This window comes from Canis lupus, chromosome 20 (genome assembly GCF_003254725.2).
Source record: "Canis lupus dingo isolate Sandy chromosome 20, ASM325472v2, whole genome shotgun sequence".
Lineage (NCBI taxonomy): Eukaryota > Metazoa > Chordata > Mammalia > Carnivora > Canidae > Canis > Canis lupus.
In genome coordinates this window covers 7,137,326-7,155,642 of record NC_064262.1, presented here as the reverse complement: position 1 = coordinate 7,155,642, position 18,317 = coordinate 7,137,326, and the positions used below count along the sequence as shown (strand labels likewise).

The 18,317-nt window shown below is 43.7% G+C and overlaps 1 protein-coding gene and 2 long non-coding RNA genes across 10 annotated transcripts in view; 2 read left to right on the top strand and 1 right to left on the bottom strand.

Moving 5' to 3' along the window:
• ATG7 (autophagy related 7) overlaps window positions 1-18,317 on the top strand; it is a 239,146-nt gene that overhangs the window by 198,361 nt on the left and 22,468 nt on the right. The window lies entirely within an intron of this gene.
• On the bottom strand, window positions 13,222-13,825 carry LOC125753168 (uncharacterized). The gene is made up of 2 exons (XR_007404316.1): window positions 13,638-13,825; window positions 13,222-13,485 (listed from the first exon to the last, which is right to left on the bottom strand). It is a non-coding gene; the product is annotated as an uncharacterized LOC125753168 (long non-coding RNA).
• On the top strand, window positions 13,855-14,821 carry LOC125753169 (uncharacterized). Its single transcript, XR_007404317.1, has 2 exons — window positions 13,855-13,978; window positions 14,464-14,821. It is a non-coding gene; the product is annotated as an uncharacterized LOC125753169 (long non-coding RNA).

The following is an 18,317-nucleotide window of genomic DNA, read 5'->3' as shown; positions in this document are numbered from 1 at the left end:
GTGCAGGCACCAGTGATTGGTTGGGTGGTAAGTGAGAGCAAGGACACTGGCACCTCCATGGGCTTTGGTTATGGCTTAGACAGCCAGCAGGGATGGGAGCAGTGGGTGAGGGATCCACAAAGAGAAGATGAAGATCAGGGAGAGGAGGGTTGGGGAATAAGGCTAGAAAGGTGGATTAGAACTGTGCTGTGGTTGCCAATGTGCCAATTGCCATGAGGGAAGCCCAAGGAAGGCACGGTCTTGTTACAAATCACTGTTTTGTTACTGCTCTTTTCTTTGATACATCAGACTTCAGCCAGACCCTGAAATATAGATGGACATCTGGGAATTGTTAGATTCTAGAATAAACATTTGACAGCCTTTGCATTCCCAAAGTGGCCCATACCCAAACTGACAATCGGGTGCTTGCTAAAGCCTGGAGAAAAACTTGATATGAGCCCCAAAGCCAATGTAGTTAAATAAAAGAGAATAGCTTTTCTTGAATTTTAGCAATTATTTCTTAAAGTATTGAATTTAAATGATAAGGTAAACAGCAGAAACAGCCTTAATCTTTCTTGACCCCAGTTTTCTCATCTGGTAAATGAAGGAAACAGACCTGTTGATCTCAGAGTTCCCTTCCAGCTCTGAAATTCTAGCCTAATAAAATTTTTCATCAAGATTAAAAAAAAAAAAAACTCTATGTGAATAAACACAGAGTACAGAGCTATCCCTTATTGAGCCTCAAACCTTTTTTAATCCAAAATTTTAATGTTGAAACTCCAACTTGTCAGATTTCCCAGAGTGTAAATCCTCTGGACCCGTGTGCTGTTATTGTTTGAAAACACTGTAACCTGTGAAGCTCTGACTGAGGGAGGAAGAAGGGAGGCGGAGAAGGAAAGAAGAAGGAAGAAGGGGAGAAGGAAAGTTCTGTCTTTCCAGCAATGAATTTCCTGATACTAATGCAACAAAAATCGCATAACCATCTTGTGTCCTATAAGGAACCCAGGTGCAATTATAATCCTCAGTTTTGTTTGTCATAACCAACTTTACATGCTCGTTTAATCCTCACAGCTCTATGATGTGGGTAGGTTTAGTTATCTTCCTCACTTTGCAGATGAGGAAACTGAGGCAGAAAGCGGTGGAGTGACTGGCCTGAGCTTACAGTTAGTGAATGGCAGACCCAGGATTCAAGTTAAGGCAGTCTGGCTATGGAGTGCATGCTCCTGAACACTCTGTCCTGCTATTCTCACTGCAGTTACCATTGGTGTGGAGTGTTCCAGTTTCAAATACCCTCTCCTATGGTCTTCATCAACCAATAAATAAACTGTGGAGATAAAACCAGTATTTGGTTATCTAAACTACATGCCTTACGAGAAACAGCCACAGTTATCTTGATTCACATCTTTGTCCATATTTTAGGCCTAGATCTTTTTTTCTTTAATATTTTATTTATTTGTGATAGACAGAGAGAGAGAGGCAAAGACACAGGTAGAGGGAGAGACAGGCTCCATGCCAGGAGCCCGACGTGGGACTCGATCCTGGCGTCCCAGGATCGCACCCTGGGCCAAAGACAGGCGCTAAACCACTGAGCCACCCAGGGATCCCTAGGCCTAGATCTTATAACCATCTAACTGTTTCACTTGTGAAGTTGAAGCCTTGCTAGGTTACCTGCAAGTGTTTTCCAAAGCTGTGGGATTGGGCCAGCAAATGTGTAGGAAAGTGTTGGAGTGGGGTATATCTCTGTTTCCACTCAAGGCTGAGCGAAGATTTGGTTGCCAGATATTTTTTTCCTGGCCTCCGAATGCCCCCACACTGTTGCTAGTGAGAGAGGTTCTTGCCTCTTGAGGCTGTCGTGTAGGTAGCTCAAACATAAAGAAGTCATTCCTAATTATTACCACAGCAGGCAGTGTCATGGGGAATGGCCAGGGCAAAGGGAATGATGCTTTTGCCTGAGAACGATAGGGGCCCAAGCCCTGCCAAGAACCTCAGATATAAATTGAAGGAATGCATAGAGGCAAGGTGAATACCAAAGAGAAGTATCTTGTACTCTTGGGGAACCTCAGGCTCCCACTATCTTTGCTTCCATCTCACATTGCCCATCCAGTCTAATTATAATCAGTAGCAATAGCAGAAGTACCATTTTGTATTTTACAGTTTACAAAATGCTTTAACTTGCTCTGTGTCTTTTGATCTTCACAACAAACCTGTGAAGCAAGTGATACTCACATTTTACAGATGAAGAGATTCAGAGAGGTCCAGAGTATAGTGGCACAGATGGCACCTGTATCAAAATCAGCAGGCTTTCTACCACACCTTAGGAGAGAATGGGGCTGTAAGAAAGTCTGTATGTCCTTTTGGGGATAGCTAGCAGTAATTGCTAACTTCATATATATATATATATAAAATATATTTTATTTAAAAAATAAAGATGCATAGACCTTACCTTGGATGTAACATAAGAGAACCCCAAGTCTGGGTACCTGACATACGGATTTTGGAAAAATAAAAGCAATTTTGATGTGCACCAAAGGTGAAAACACTTGCGTTCAGAGTTCTTCTAAATGTACCAGAATAGTCTGACGAAGCCTCATACCCATCAAAGCAAAGCACGTAAATATTCCCATGGAGAAAACACATCTAAGATTTGATCCCTGATCTCCAGGAACTTCTAATCTGGTTGGGATAAGACATATAGACAGGCAGAGACACTCAACACCATGACACTGGTCTCCCAATGTCTGAGACCTGAGTAGTCAGAGTATCACAAGAGAGGCAGGAGGAGGACATAGATGGCTGGTTTGGGTCAGTGAGGTGATCAGTTTGGCCAGACCAAATCATTCACATGAGCAAAGACGTGGAAGATAAAGCTTCCCATATAGACAGAAGCCATATCGTACAGGACTTTCCCTGCTGAGTTGAGGTATGAGGTACAGATTAACCCTTGGCAGTGGATAGATTTGGTTTTAAAGTAGAATGTAAAAAAATAAAAAAAAAAAAGTAGAATGTAATTAGACATGTTTTACAAACAATCCTCATTTTAATGATGAAGAAATAAATAGATGAGGATAATTATTTAAGACCCTGTGCTTCCTTGGTGGAATAGATCTGGTTAGTGAATCTTATTCAGATTTTGTTCTGATGATTGCAGCCAAACCTCTTTCTCAGTGCTGAGGGATACACTGCATACAAGTTGTCTTACATTCGTGCTCACAGTATTATTTGCTGTCAGTAAAGTTAGTTGGTGAGAGTTTTCATATAACCTTAAACATTTTTTGTTTCTCTCCCCACTTTCAAATAATGATACTTTTTATTGGCATTTTAAAATGTATATAGTTTGGAGACCACATTCGTATGTACGTACACATTGAGGCTGTGCTGGTCTTGCAGTGACTATGGGAGTAGGGAGCCTGCCAGCTACCCAAATGGCAGCTCTGTGCTTGAGATTTTGCACACAAACTCATTTAACTTTCATAAGAATCTCATAAGACCTTATTAAAAAAAAAAATCTTGTAAGACCAGGAAGCTGAGGCTCACCAAATTCAGTAAACTTAGCCAGAGTCACACAGCTGAGAAGGGACAGAGCTGAGATTTGAACCCACTTCAGCGAGATGCCCCCCCCCCCCACCATACTTTTCTACTAAGCATGCTGCTTTACCATGACAGGGGCACCCCTGGATAAAATTCCTTCTCTGCCAGTATGCTAGTAGAGAACTAGCATGTCTGAAATCCACTGTCTTCCTTTTGTTTATTCATTCAGTAAACAAGTGGAGATGATACATCCACCTTCCCTCATGAGGACATTTTTTTTTAAATTACTTTTTAGAGAGAGCACCTGCAGGTGGTGGGGGAGGTGAGGGGGAGGGACAGAAGGAGAGGGAGAGAGAGGAGGAGAATCTCTAGCAGGCGGGGCTGGATCTCATGACCATGATATTATGACCTGAGCTGAAACCAAGAATTGTTGTGCCCAAGATTGCGAATCCAAGAAACCACCAAGGAGCCGACGCTGATGCAAATACGTGAGGGTTTGTTTACAAGCTCGAACTTGGGTCCAAGTATACTCCATGCAGCAGAGCAGGGACTTGGACCCCGAGACTAAGAAGCATAGTAGTGTTATAGGGGTCCATGGCCAATGAGATTGTAACATACGTAGAAAGTTGCACAGTCATGTCGGTCCACACGCAGGTGGCCAATTGAATCACGATTCACCCTATAGTGACCATTTGAACTAGCCTATTATTCTGGTTAGAATTGGCGCGCAGGTTTGGCGGGCAAAAGAGGGGTTTTCATTCGTTGGCGGTTAAAGGTCAGAGGTCCCGCATTCCTATGTGTGCTAGTTTCTGATAAGGGTGTGCTTAATAGCTAAACTAGGGTGAGGGAGTGCCTTAAACAACAGGCAGGTGTCGTGTGGGGGGTTTTACATGAGATGGCGGGTGTAGCACAAAATGGAGTTAGTCCTGCTCTGCTTGTCCAGGGGTAGGGGATTTTTGTTAGATTTCCTGGGTCCCACAGAATCAGATGTTCAATGTCTCAAGAATATTTTAAGGATTAGAGATAGAATGCCTGTAAGGGTTTTGGCCTATAGTTCAGCAGTAAGTACCTGCTAAACAGTAGCCTTTATGGCTACTACTAGTGGCTGCTGTGTCAGGTACCATACCAGATGGACTGGGGAAATAGATGTGAGGAAGTTATGTCCCTACCCTGGAAGAGCTCATAGCCCAGTGAAAGAAATGGCCCCAAATGAATAACAAGCATATATTGAAAGTAGGACCTCAGCACAGACTCTGCACCTCTGAGGCTGTCCTCTTGCCTCACAGTAGAAATTTCAGTGACCTGACAAGCTTGATTCTGGAAACCATCGTGGATCCAAGCTTTGGCTTATCAGTAACCAGAAGTGTGTTTGGGATGTAGCTTTTCCCTCTTAAAAATTCAGTATTCATTAGGATCCCTCACCTTCCAATGCCTCACATCTCATTCACCCCTGAGAACAAGGAACAGTTGGTTGTGAATCCTCTCCAGGGGGCCAACACTCTGCAAACACTGGAGCATTTCCTAGCATGAAGACTCCATAACTCAAAGGAGCTGTTGTTCCAGGCCACACGTGGGGATTTGAGGGGAAGAATAGTGGAGCGGACAGCTGTGGATTGTCAGATTCCCAGTTGCCTGTTCTGTAACATGGGGATGATGGCAAAACTGTCTAACAGAGGTGTTGGAGGGATAGCCCCAACACACCAAACACACCATCGATCGTGAGTTAATAGGTATAGCATATTAGGGATCTGTAAAGCACTACACAGAAATGAGTTGCCATTAGTAAGGATGAGGTGGAGAGGCCAGGACCATGTGAAACAGCTGGATGGACTGGACAAGAATGCCACTGTGCACACCATGTGCTGACAAAGGTCTAATGGAAATCAGGATTCTAATTGACACCAGCTTGGGAAAGGGTGGCTGAGAACAGCGTCACAGAGGTGGCGACTCAGTCTCCGAGATTATGGACGTGCTGTCAGGGAGAAGAATAGTCACACATTCTAGATGAGAAGAAAGGCACGCAGAATAGTAGGACAGCAGGCAGGAGCAAGCTACATACGGGACATTGAAGACCTTCTAACACAAGACTCTGCACCCAGTCTCTTCTTTCTAATCCCTTGCCAGAGCCTGCCAGAGGATCAACTTTGCATGGCCATTCCAGGAAGCTTTGTGGGGAATTATCCATGCATTTAGTGACTCTAGATTGGTTTCTGATGACAACAGTAACAGAGTAGTAACAGCTGTGTGTCGGGCACCTCCGGTAGCGCAGCGGTTTAACGCTGCCTGCAACCCAGGGTGTGATCCTGGAGACCCGGGATCAAGTCCCATGTCAGGCTCCCTGCATGGAGCCTGCTTCTCCCTCTGCCTGTGTCTCTGCCTCTCTCTCTCTCTCTCTCTCTCTCTCTCTCTCTCTCTGTGTGTCTCTATGAATAAATAAATAAAATATTAAAAAAAAAAAAAACCTTTGTGTGTCAAGTGGCCCTTTATGTCCTTGGTCTTCACCACAACTGCGTGAGATAGCTACCATTGTTACTCTCATTGTTTTAAAAGGGACACTTGGGGATCCCTGGGTGGTGCAGCGGTTTAGCGCCTGCCTTTGGCCCAGGGCACGATCCTGGAGACCTGGGCTCGAGTCCCACGTCTGGCTCCTGGTGCATGGAGCCTGCTTCTCCCTCTGCCTGTGTCTCTGCCTCTCTCTCTCTCTCTGTGTGACTATCATAAATAAATAAAATTTTTTAAAAATTTAAAAAAATAAAAGGGACACTTGAGGGGCTGAGAGCTTATGTGACTTGCCCCCAGGTAATTAGCTAATAGTGGTTGAGCCAGAGTTCCACTTCAGAGGGGTCCATCCCCATAGCAGGAGCTCTTAACTCAGCAGTTATTCTTGGGAGGAGGAGATTTTTATGCCTCCTAAACCCATTCACCTCCTTTTATCTGCTTATCTTCTGCTTGAAAACTTTCCAATGGAAGGGTTAAGCTACAGCAGAGACTAGCACTTATCTTTGGTGGAATGTCAGGGAACCCTGACTTCCTGAAACCAAGAGTCGAGTATTTTTGGAGCCTACCATCCTTTTGTGTGCTGGCTACATACACAGTTCCTGTGCTAGGAGACACTGGGGAATTCCTAAATAAGCTCAGAACTTGGTACTCAAAGAGGAACAATGAACCTCACAGAGTTCACAGCTCTGCAGGTTGGCCAACTGAATCAGCAGGGGATGGGCAAGGCCATGACACACCTCTCCTATGAGTGTCTTTACAGGGCTGGGAGGGGCTCGGAACAGGGGCAGTCATTCCCCAAGGTAACAGACATGGTGTTCAAGGAATTTAGATTAAATTCTATCAAAATGGCCCACCCAACTTTTTAAAAGTGTTTACTGGGCAATTCCATGTGACCGTGAATAATGAATTCAAACAAACCTCAACCTTCAGACTAATCTATTGAATGCTCGCTGTGTGTCCTCTACTCTGAGTCTGACATGCCTGTGTTCAAGCACAACCCACGTTAGTCAGGGGCAGGGCTGCCAGGAGATGTAGGCAGGCATTGATCACCTGCACTGTTTTGATTCATGTTTCAAAGATTTCACAAATCTTTGACAAATTAATGGACAAATCTTTTCACAAATTAATGGACAGCTCTGGATCTAGAATCAAACGGTGGAGGTGAAATGCCAGCCGGCCACCCACCAGCCATATGACCTCAAACCACTTGCTTTTCCTATTTCTGCCTTGTTTCCCCACCTGTAAAATGGACACACTGAGACCTCTTAGTGCTTTTTCAGAAGGGCTAATGAAATTGTATGATCATACTTTGTAAAATACCTGGAATTGTTGATGATGTCATTTTGTGTCATATAGGAAATGCTTTCTCTGATTCTTGTAACACCCATCTCAGGTCCTTTCTGAGAACATCCCCAGGCTGTAAGGATCAACCAGAAATTCTGATGATGGTTTTATAAATGGTTTGTAAATGTTTGGCTTATAAACTACAATTAGTACCCATCCTTCTTCATTCTTTGGTGGAGGGATGATGGGAGGAGGAGTTGTCCAATTCTGTTAAAATAATCTTCCTAAAACTCTTACCCTACAATGATTTTACCCTCTATCCTGGTGACCCATTGCATGCAAGGCAAATCCATCTAGCTTGTCTCCAGGCCTAGAGAGAATAAGGGGGAGGATGCTTTCTAATTTGTACCATATGCAAGACTGTTTCCCAACCTACCTTTGGGCAGAGGTGAAGTACTCTGCAGTGTTTGATTTAGCGTAATGGGGAAATCTGCTTTGCCATTCCTCTGGGAGCCTTAAATGTTGATTTGCCTTTGGGAGGGCAGGGCTTCGGTGAAACCTGATTTACTGCATCGCCCTGGTACCGATTTCCTTTCACATACTCTAAAGGAAGTGCTCTGGTAATATTGGCAAAGGTTTTTAAATGTCAGCTCTGGAAATGAAACTGCACCTTGTGATGTTAGAATAATTATACCATTCTCGATCTCTGATTACAGCCAAAACAACAGTTGCTAAATCCAGCTAACATGGAAAAACCAGACAAGAAGGGGAAAATTCAACCAAACCCATGGCAAGGGATAGAGAAGGAAGCCTTGGTGGGACACAAAATCTTCTATTTTCATTTGTCTCGTTCTAACTGGAACACCTTGTGCCCCCCACCCCACCTCTGCGCAAACCCCCACCCCTTTGTTTTCTGCAGGCATAGGCCCTGCATGTTGACACTAGCTGTGGGAATTCTGTGATTTAACAATGAGTTGAAAGAACTGCTTTTATCATTTCAAGTATGCAGCCCCAGGCCAAAACAGGCAACAGTTTGTAAAAAGTCTGGTTCAAAAGCAGTTTGAAATATTCTGTTTTTCTCACATGCATGATTCCATCAAAAGGAGCCCCACACCTCTCCACTGTTCTGGGTGCCCGACCCCTGATTGCCTGGCAGGCTCCCCCAAGTTAGCAGACTGGCCCAGTTAACCAGCTCCCCTGGGTTAACCTAAGATGAAGAGCATAAAATGAAGCCAGCATTTCCCTCCAGCCTCTGACAGAGCAGCCCATTCCACTGTTGGCACCATGGGGTAAATGTGCATTGGAGAGCTGAAAAATGGGGTTAGGGTCTCCTTGACTGTGGCATGTTAGAGAAACAGAAAAGTGTCACATTAAATGGTGGCAGCTGCTGCATGTTTCTGAGAAAAGCAGAAGAATTCTAGTAAAGAACATACAGTCTGTTTTTAACACTACTAATAAATACCATGCATTCTGAGTCTATAGCAGCCACCACCACCACCCACATTATCCTGTCATCTTCCAGGTAAGGGTCTGTACTCTAGACATCATTAAGAACACAACTGTTTATCAGGGAGCAAATGCTGAAAACGACAGAGCAACAAACCCACATATTCTGTGTTGTCCTCAGCTGCTTCAGGATTTAGGATGGAACTTAAGGGACATTTATTCCTCTGTCTGTTCAAATCATGTTCACATTAGCTATTTCCTGAGGAACAGAAAAAAGAACCCCTCCTCTTTGCTCTGAGTGATTGACTTCACACAAAAGAGATTTGCCATAAATCCCCGGTGGGATTTTTGCTGCCTTGCCCTAGTATTTGATAGGTACTCACTTGTTTGTTAATTGAACATCTTTTATGCATCCAGTAGGAAAATCTAATTATAGACTTATTTTGAAGCAGAGGACCAGGGACTGAGAAACTTTGTAGCTTTTATCTCCTTTCACATGAAATAGGATTCACCTCTCACAGGATAATTCTGAGGATCTGCAGCGTTACTGTGCTAGCTGACGAGACTCATTGAAAGAAAAAACTGTTCCGACTCAGAATGTCTCTGTCCTCCAAATTTGTAGACGTCCACACCGAGCTGTTTTCCAGTTCTCTGCAGACACCGTCTACTTGCCCTGCAAGTCAGTCTGATTCTGGAGGTGGTGTCATATCCCACAGGTTAACGGCTCAGTCTCACAGGACTGCCCCTCCGGCCCCCCACCCCAACTTAAGATGCCACTTGAAAATAGTTACACACAACCTATGTCTGATTTGGCTTACAAATCAGGGATTCCCATGACCCAGTCCCCAGATTCAGTGATTTACTAAAGCAGCTCACAGAACTCAGGAAAACAGTTTACTTACCAGTTACTGGTTTATTATAAAAAGGCAGAACTCAGAGGGCACCTGGGTGGCCCAGTTGGTTGAACCTGGGACTCTTGGTTGCGGCCCAATCGTGATCTCAGGTTTGTGGGATCCACAGTCCCACGTTGTGCTCCAAGCTGCTTGGGATTCTCTGCATCTCCATCTGCCCCCTCCCCTTTCCCCTACTCACATTCTCTCTCTCTCTTTCTAAAATAAATAAAATCTTTAAAAAAAAAAAAAAGAAAGAAAAAGTACTAAGAAACAGCCAGATGGAAGAGATACCACAGAGCAAGGTACAAGGGAAGAAGTGTGGAGCTTCCATGTCCTCTGGGAACATGCCACCTTCCCAGCACCTCCATGGGTTCAACCCCGAAGTTCTCCAAACCTCATACTTAAGGGGATTTTTATGAAGGATTTGTCATGTAGGCATGACTGATTATTCTTTTTTTTTTTAAGATTTTATTTATTTATTCATGAGAGACACAGAGAGAGAGGCAGAGACACAGGCTGAGGGAGAAGCAGGCTCCATGCAGGGAGCCCGACGTGGGACTCAATCCCGACGCTGAAGGCAGCACTAAACCTAAACCACTGAGCCACCTGGGCTGCCCATGATTGATTATTCTAAATCTCCAGCTCCTCTCCCCTCCCACAAGGATGGCAGATGGGGTTGAAAGTTCCAAGTTTCTAACATGGGTTGGTCTTTCTGGGAACCAGCCCCCCTTCCTAAAGCCATCTAGGAACCCACCAAGACTCACCTCATTAGAAGAAAAGGTGCTCTTGTTACCCAGGAAATTCCAAAAGTTTTAGGAGCTGTAGCCAGGAGTCACAAAGACCAAAATATGTTATTTCTTTTTTGGTGGTGTTTATCCATTCATTTATATATTAAAGAAATATTTTCTAAACCCTTCCTTTGCCTGAGACTCAGACTTGGTACTAAGGGCACAGATGAAAGAGATTTCTTGCCTTCAGGGAGTTTCTAGTTTAATCGTCTCATTCACATTTTTCCTTCTTTAATAAAGCTGTCAACTTTTATCCTCCAGAACTATTTTCTTTAGATGCCCCAAAACTTTCTAGGGCAAGCAAGATTCTATTCAAGTTTCCCTTTCTTGAGGCACCTGAGTGGCTCAGTGGTTGAGCATCTGCCTTTGGTTCAGGTCGTGATCCCGTGGTCCTGGGATCGAGTCCCGCATCAGGTTCCCTGCATGGAGCCTGCTTCTCCCTCTGTCTGTCTCTGCCTCTGTGTGTCTCATGTATATTAAATAAAATCTTAAAAAAAAAAAATCTTAAAAAAAAAAAGTTTCCCTTTCTCCATGAAGCTTTCTCAGACCGAGCTAGGCTCTGAATTTCAATTTCTCCAACTACAAAATAAAGCCCAAAGGGAGCTAACAGTATTTCCAAAGATGCTTATGAGGTTAAAGTAGAAAATTTTTAAAAGACTTTATATCTTTTAGGAAAAATTTACCAACCAGGTGTCACTTTACTGTCAACTCTAAGATGTGTTTGCCTGGAGAAATTATTGTTTTGTCTTTTTGTTTGTTTATTGTTTTTTGGTAACAACTTTACTGAGATGTAATTCATATATTATACAATTTGCCCACTAAAAGTGTATAATTTAACAGTTTTTAGTATTTTCAAAGAGTTGTGCAGCAATTTTATTTTTTTCTTTTTTTTTTTTTAGCACTCAATTTTAGAACATTTTCATCACCCTAAAAAGAAATGCATACCTGCTGGCAGCCACTCAGCTCTTCTTTCTTTTATCAATATATTTCTTACTGTGCACAATAAATATCATACTCAGTAAACCATAAAATGCTTGCCGATACAGATGTGATTATTGCTGATCGTTTTTCCAAATTCACAGGCAGAGTGTGAGATTCTGTGACCTTGGACCATAACCTTCACTAATAGTAGAATTTTGTCTTTTGTTTTTAAATTACCAACTTACAAACAGTGAGATTGTTAGTAATGTCTCTGATTTCCTCCATTACATTTTTCAAATTGGTTATTATCCATATATGGCAAAACCATTGGTTGTTGTACATTGCTTATATGTCCAACATTGTTGACCTATCTCATTAGTTTTCACGGTTTGTCTGAAAATCCGTTTATTTTTTATTTGCCTCTTATTATTTTTAAAGGATTTTTTAAAAGTCATCTCTATACCCTTTGTGGGGCTCAAACTCAAAACCCCACGATCAAGAGTTGCACACTCTACTGACTGAGCCAGTCAGGGTCCCCTGCAAATCTTTTTAGATTTTCGACATAGAATGTCAAATCTTTTTCAACTAACAGTAGTTTAGGCTCTTCTTTTCCATTTTGTATACCTCATTGCTTTTTCTTCTTTTATTTCATTGGCTAAGGCTGCCAAAATAATGTTAAATCAAAGCACTAATAGCAGATTCCTTGAATTGTTCCTGACTTTACTGAGAATGCTTCTAAAGTTTTACCATTTTCATGATATCCACTATAGGTTTTATTAGATTAAGAAAGCTTCCTTTTGTTACAGATTTGCCATTTTGCTAAAATTGTGAGTGAATGTTAACTTTTCTTGATCTATTAAGATGTTTAAATTTTTCCTAAAAATGAGGAGTATGATATACTAACATACTAGATTTTTTAAAATGCTGAGCTATCTTTGCATTCCTGAGATACTGTCATTCTCCTCTACCTGTCTCTTACTATCTCCTGTAATTAAGAATTTGTATTCTTGGGAAATCCTGGATATCACTGACATTGGATTATTTTTCATGTTATGCAGATGCCTTACAACCATTATCAGTGTGTATAAGGATTGAGTGGGAAGGAACACAGGCACAATTGTTATAGTGTAGGACCCCACGGAGTTTACTTAGGAAGCAAACATATCAAAGTTTGAGAGACTTATATCCTAGAAAGGACTTCCAACTGCACTGGAAACAGTACACTGCCTTCCAGCTTTAGGATTTTTCACCCTTACCTATGCAGAAATGCAACAGGGAAATGATTTGGCATATATCCTGTTTCCTTGCCTTTTGGCTTGAAGCATTATATCTTCCCCACTTTGCCCTTCACTTGAGGGTCACCCATGAGTTCATTTCTACTTCAGTTGTGGGCTTGCTATCACCTTCTCATCTTGGGGACTATGGAAATACAATATATGCAGCAAAGAAAACCAACACATTAATGAAGTAAGGCTCTGTTTACCATTCTAATTTCACAAGACAAGATTGTCTATACTGAACCCTATTTTCAGCCCACAAGAATGTTGACTTCATTCAACCAGTATCTATTGAGCTGCTATTGTTAAATCAGCAAGTGCCAGCCCCTGCTGATGTGTCCAGGTATATCAAAGTTTCAATGGCACGTACCTTACAGAAGTATAAGTCATCTCTCCTGCCTTCAGGGAGCTTAGAGTCAGTCATTTATTATCACTAATATTTAGTGAGTCAGATAGCCATGTACCTCCTCTGTGCCATTCACCATCAGAGACCTTGAGAAGACTACAGAAGGTTTGTCTTTTACATCATAGTGTAACATCAAGTCCAGTAGGAGGGACGATACAAAGTACACATAGAAAATGTTAAATAACAGAAATTCAACTGAGTATATTTTCAAGATCTAATTAGCTTTATTGAGTGATTTATGAATCAGGCAGCCTTTCATCTAGCAATAGAAAGGAGCTATATTGAATTGCAGAAAAGGGGGATCCCTGGGTGGCTCAGCGGTTTAACACCTGCCTTCGGCCCAGGGTGTGATCCTGGAGTCTCAGAATTGAGCCCGCGTTGGGCTCCCTGCATGGAGCCTGCTTCTCCCTCTGCCTGTGTCTCTGCTTCTCTCTCTCTCTGTATCTCTCATGAATAAATAAAATCTTAAAAAAAAAAAAAAAAGAATTGCAGAAAAGGAAAAGTTTTTTAAAGGCAGAGAGGAAACATACAAAAAGGAAATTATTAGCAAAGGATGCATTGTTTTAGGCAAGGATGCCCTCTTCAGGGGAACGAAAGGGGTCTATCAGCAGATTACCTCCTTGTGCTGACCAGGAATTTCCAAGTTGACTGGTTAAAGGTCACATTTGGGGGGAGGTTGTAACTGCACTTAGGTTGGGTATTAAGTCTTGGTTTGCTGATGTGAGGCTTAGCACAAGTGACTCCATTTCAGATCTGTTATTTCTTTTCAACAAAAGTTAAAAGCAACATTACAAGAATGAGGTCACAATTGAAGGACATAAGTCATAAATAGAATGTTGTTGAACTCCCATAACTACACAAGCAGTCAGACTGTCAGTGGGGACAAGGGAGGTAGAAGAGGGCTTTCTGCAAAACAGATAGAATTGCAAAAAGTGGGCCTGCCTGGGGGACATTTTGGTGAGAAAAATACTGCCTTGAAAGCAGGGAATGGTACATCCAGGTGACAGTACATCCAGCATAGCTAGACAAGAGGGCACATGATGGGGGAGGAAGGAAGGATTAGGAATTAAGATCCTGAGGGTCATGTTCTGGGACACTCAAAAGCCCGCCTGGGTAAGGAGTTTGTATTTCCCTTTGAGGATACTGGGACAGAGGTAGCTCTGTGACATTGTCACCTTCGGGCACTGGCTCTCTCCCTGCTCTTTGCCCTGTTCTTACCCTCACAGTGACTGACAAGAGAGGAGGAGCCTGCAGCCTTCTCTCATACTCTCTCCTTTTCAATTTGAAACCAGTGGAGCAGGTGTGCATTGGCATCTGTGGCCGTGCCTCTAGCTCTGGCTGAGGGATCTGGGGGGTTGGGTTTGAGGCAGGCCTAAGGACTGCATGACCCATGTGGAGAGGGCCAGCACAGATGGACTGTAACATCCTTCTCGCCTCCGCAGACATGACTCAACAAACTGTCTTCTCTGAACAATTAATCTGGTTGTCAGAGCAGCTCACAGGGCGAGCAGCCACATGTTCTCCACAACAACAGCTCCTGGTGTATGTGTGCGGACCTCCTCCTGTTGAGCGCATTGCCAGCCAATGTGCTGAACATGCTAATATCAACTTTGAGGGAAGTGCCACCTTTTGAATTTAAGGAGCCACAACGACCTGGGTTATGTCTTGGCCCAGAAGTACTTCTGGAACTCCTTTGGTTGGTTTTCTGAGAAACTCAGATGCTGATTTGGGAAGTAATGATTTCCTTTAGTTGAAAACAGAAATGTAAGAAAAATCAAATTATTTCCAACCGGTACCCAACCTGGACCTCATTGTAAAATGCGCTCCCTCCTCTGCCTTCCCGACTCTGCTGTCCATCAGGTGACCCCCATTTACCCCAATTCTCTTTAGTGATAAATAGTAACTCATTTGTTTTATTCGTCAAAATGACGACGGCCTTCCTCCCTGTGGTGGTCCGGGTGAGCGTCCCCTCCCCACAGGACTGTGGAGTTAGGTGGAGCCAGGTTCACCTCCCTCGGTCCAGTGCTCTCAACTATTAGGCTACAGAGTCAAGCCTAAAACCCACTTGTCCTTATCAGGGCCTGGCACTGGGGGAACAGGCGGCTGCGCACAGTCCCTAGCTAACGATAGGGTCCTAGGGGAAGCGAGAAGGAAGAGTAAGGGGAGGTGGAGGGGACTAGGCCTGCTGTCCTGCCTGAGAGATGAGAAGACATGAGGACAGGAGGGGACCTCACTCTCACTTCATGCTGACACTTATTTACCTCTCAAGCCTATGTGTGCAATCTGCATGGTGAGGCAAAGCACCTTCCTCACAGCCCCACTTCAGGCCTTTTCTGGATGGCATCAAGAGTATCACCCTTTGGTAATCATCCTTAAGCCCAAGAAATAGTCAAATGGTCTACAAATCTGTGTGTCAGCTTTCACTAAACTTCACTGTGACAGCAGAGCATTTTGAAACTTCCTAAATAGATAAAACTAGGCCTACTAATAATAGTAATAATAGTACCTAACATTTGAGTGCCTTTTGTGTGCCAAGCACTGTTCCAAACACTTTGCTAGCGTCACATTCAATCAATTTAAATTAATTATCAAATCTAATTACTTGATTTTCCCCCAGAATCATCATGTAGAAAGCGACAACTTGTTAAAACTTAGAAATGGAAAGGTTGCATGTCGTGCCTACAGACAGATGGGTCCATCATTAAGCCTCCTGTGCTAGGCAGTGTGCGAACCTGCAGGCACAAGTGGGTGGTCTTGCCCTCAGGTGCTTGAGAATCAAAATGGTAAGAAGAGAATTTACACAGGGTGCCTTGTTCTTTTATTCCTTCATTCCACAAGCATTCGCTGAGGCTGACCTGCTGATTTATGTATGGTTTATGATTTATTGAGCAGTTACTAGCACTATGTGAGTTGCAGGCACAGAGAACAGGTGCAGCCCCAGGTCTGGAGCACATCACCTGCAGCAGGTAAACCAGAGGTGCCCTGTGCTGGGTACCCAAAGAGGAGAAGAACAGAGGGCTGGGTCTGGAAAGATGAATTGGAGTTACAGAGAGGGAGATGGAATGGATAGTTGAGAACACTGGCCTCTCTCCCAGAGTTAGCAATCGTACCATGTCCCTGTGGGCTAAGGATGGATCTAGGTAACATAAGAGTGGTGTTTACCACAGTACCCAACAGGCAGGAAAAACGAGCTGAGCTGTTAAGAGAGTAAGGGGCTCTGACAGAGGCCCCGAGTTTTATTCATTTGTCTGTATGCCATCTCCTAGCCCCCAGTGTTGGAATTGGCTCATTCAAGCTGGGTACCCAAGTGCTAAGATGGAGAGTTACCCAGAAGGGTGGAGAAGAGGAGCAGGCCCCAGCCTGAGACGGGAGGGCTGGAAGAAGGGGCCCCAGACAGGAACAGCCTAAAGGGGTGCCTTGTGCAGAGCAGAGAGAGAGGGTGTGGGCTTAGGGCTCTGCACTGGAGTCACTGACCTCAAGCCCCACCACCCCAGTGCTGCCTGGGGGTATGATCTGCCTGGAGTGGTCTCTTTCTCTGGAGGCCACACTGGGCTGTGGTCCCCCAGCCCTACTCTCCAGGATCCTTTCATCATCATGGTGCATGTGCATTTAAACTCAGCAAGATCCATGCCAACGAAAACAAAGAAAATGATCTCTCAGCGGTTATTTATATTGTAAACCTCCTCTGGAGTGACTTTTTTCCTAGTTCAGCTTGCAATAATTTATTAAGGAAGATAAAGTGATTTTTAAGTGTGATTTTAAAGAGCTAGGCCCATGCATGAGCTTGCTTTGTGTTATTCTTCTGCTTGGGTTTGATGCTGTTCCCAGTGTGAACTTTCATTTACCTCCTTCTCAGGGTGGTTTGGGACCCCTGAGAAAAGCCCTGTTCTGTGAAGAGTCACTCATTACGTAAATACATTGGAGCAGAAACTCTTCTGAAAAGACTGAAAACTGTCATTAGAAACTTCTTCCTGAGAAGAGATAGGAAGGAAGACACAGAACTGATTCTTTAAAGATTTGAGTTTTTGAAGCCACAGTCATTGGTTTATTCTTTGTTAACCAAAATGCAGCCTTCTGGACTTAATGCCTGGTGTTTATCAACAAACTAAGAAAAGAGAAAAAAACGAAAGAAACTAGAAGCGGGGAAACACGGAATTGTTTTTAAAGTGGATTTTTTTTAATGTATTTTCTTAAAGATTTTATTTATTTGGGGATCCCTGGGTGGCTCAGTGGTTTAGCGCCTGCCTTTGGCCCAGGGTGTGATCCTGGAGACCCGGGATCGAGTCCCACCTAGGGCTCCCTGCATGGAGCCTGCTTCTCCCTCTGCCTGTGTCTCTGCCTCTGTGTGTGTGTGTCTCTCATGAATAAATAAATAAAATCTTAAAAAAAAAAAAAAGATTTTATTTATTTGAGAGAGAGCATGAGCAGGGGGAGGGGCAGAGGGAGAAGCAGACTCCCCACTGAACAGGGAGCCCAATGCAAGACTTGATCCCAGGACCCTGAGAGATCATGACTTTTAGCTGAAGACAGATGTTTGACTGAGCCACTCAAGCGCCACTAAAAATGTATTTTTGAAGAGATTGAACTACCCTTCTTTCCTGTTCTTAAATTTTTAAGCTCTTCCAAGTTATGACAATTTAAAAAAACTTGTAGGGTATAGTAAGATTCAGGTTTCCCACCATCAGAAATGTGTAGCCACTCAAGAATTTCAATACTTCTGAGCAGTTGGGGCTGGAAAAGTAATGACCAGAGAAGAAAGCCTCAGGCTGGGTTCCTTGGGGCTCCATGTCCTCTCCTCCCTCCCGGTGAGAAGCTGTGCGTCTCTATCCAGTTGGCATGGCTGTCCCCCATCTTCACCTGCTGAGGATGTTCAGTCTGAACAAAAAAGGAACTTGGGATTCTAACAACACATAGCGAAAAGCTTCTAGAGTCTTAACACTGTGCCCTTCTGCTGTAAGTTAAACTTCACTGATTCTGTGGCAGCAGGCAGATGTTCTGCACAAGCATCTATATTTAGGTGTGGGCATGAGATTGCCAAGGTAAAGAAAGGCATGGTTGGTGTCACCTCAGCATGCATTTTGTCTTGGAACAGAGGCCCTGTGTTGCTCTGGGGGTTGGACTGTCTCACAGAGGAGAAGGCCTCTGCCCAAAGCCTAGGAATTGGAAGGCCTCAAGAGCCCTTCCTGAATGACTGTCCTTCATGCTGGGTGGCTACGTGCTGCCAAGCAGGACCTGGACACTGTGCTTTCCTATTTGCTGTCCTTTAAGGGAGCTGCTGCACACCCTTTGTTAGCAG